This window comes from Canis lupus, chromosome 12 (genome assembly GCF_048164855.1).
Source record: "Canis lupus baileyi chromosome 12, mCanLup2.hap1, whole genome shotgun sequence".
NCBI lineage: Eukaryota > Metazoa > Chordata > Mammalia > Carnivora > Canidae > Canis > Canis lupus.
Genome location: NC_132849.1, coordinates 25,767,982 through 25,769,498, shown reverse-complemented (window position 1 = coordinate 25,769,498; position 1,517 = coordinate 25,767,982). Strand labels below are relative to the sequence as shown.

The 1,517-nt window shown below is 46.1% G+C and overlaps 1 pseudogene; it reads right to left on the bottom strand.

Annotated features, from left to right (window-relative positions):
• Positions 1–208: 208 nt before the first annotated feature.
• LOC140601322 (large ribosomal subunit protein eL6-like) lies at positions 209–1,275 on the bottom strand (annotated as a pseudogene).
• Positions 1,276–1,517: the final 242 nt, after the last annotated feature.

The following is a 1,517-nucleotide window of genomic DNA, read 5'->3' as shown; positions in this document are numbered from 1 at the left end:
AGAAGCGGTGACTTCTGACCACTTCTGTCTCGGCCTGCAGCTACATCAGTCTCTCCAGAATTTTCCCCAGTCTTCTCTCCATAAAAGGCTAGTCCAGATCTTCTTCACTCCCTTCTCTCTATCCATCCCTACCCCCTGCTTATGTCCTGTATTGAACAATGATTTAGTCTTCCTCCAACTAGAAAGAATCTTCCCTTTTCTTTCTTTTTTTTTTTTTTAATGGATCAGTTTAATTAGGTTCTTTGTAAGAAATTTAGAACACCAATTTGTGAGGGAAAACTCCATTTGTGAGAGAAAACACAGAGCGGAGGTAGCCCTGAAGCTGAGAACAGCTTTGATTTTTGGCAGAGTTTGCGAGTCCACAGCTTTCTGATCAACCTTGCGCTGCTCTGTAATCTCGTATTTCTCCTTCTCTGTGTCAAAGATCTCCCCTTCCCGGTGTCTGGGTTTACGCAGCTGCTTCCTCTTGAAATAAGCGTCAGTGAGATGTTTGGGGATTTTCACTCTGCTGATATCAATTTTGGTGGAAGTGGCAATGACAAATTTCTAGTGTGTTCTACTCAGAAGAACTCGGTTGAGAGCCAGAGGTCCAGTCACAAGTAGCAAGCCACTGCTCAGTTGCTTCAGGAAAACTAACCTCTTGCCTCTGTGGTGCCCAGTGAGGATGATCAAAATGGCCCCAGGAGTGATGCTAGCTTGCAACTTTCTCACATGCTGACTGGAAAGTTTTTTGCCATGGCCCAACAGCTTTCGAGGCACATCTTCAGTAGGATAATACCTAGGCATTTTGTGAAGTTTAACCACTCAGGTACCACCATTCTTGTCACCACCAACTGGTCTTGTAACAGTAGCAAGAAACTTCTCCTTCTTTTTCTTTTCAACCCTAGATTTAGCTGCTGAATACTTCCTCTTGTACGTGGCTTTTCTGGAATACATAGCTGATCAGGAATATCTACCAATTCCTCTGACTAGGACAGGGTTTCAGCTGCAGAGGGGGCCTTGAGGTTACCCATCTTTGCCTTGCCACCAGCATCAGCCTTCTTGGCTTCAGGTTTCTTCTCCTTAGTATCCGGCTTCTCGGCTTTTTCGCCTGCCATCTTGCAAGATGGAAAAGAGAACAAAGGTCCAGAATCTTCCTTTTCAGGAAGACAGCAAAAATTGAGCTGACCATCAATAAAATTCTGGCCAGGAGCAAGAAACAAAGACCACCTTGTTTCTACTTGTCAGATGTCATAACTTCCTGCAGAAACAAATGCCTTGAGGCAAGTCATAGCCCCCCTCTGGGCTTCTCATCTGTTACACAGGGCATTGGCAGGGCTCCAGCACACATTAATTTCTCTTTAATAAAAATTAAACTGCCAACCTTGAAAGGTGTGGCCATTAGTGTGGGCCACAGCGCCACCTACTGTCCATGAGGTGTGTGCAAAGCTCTCCGCGCTGGGCTTCCGTGTGACCCCCAAGGGCAATGAGTAGAGCCCAGTATTCTGAGGCCTGCTGGCTCCTCTGCCCCGTTAGCT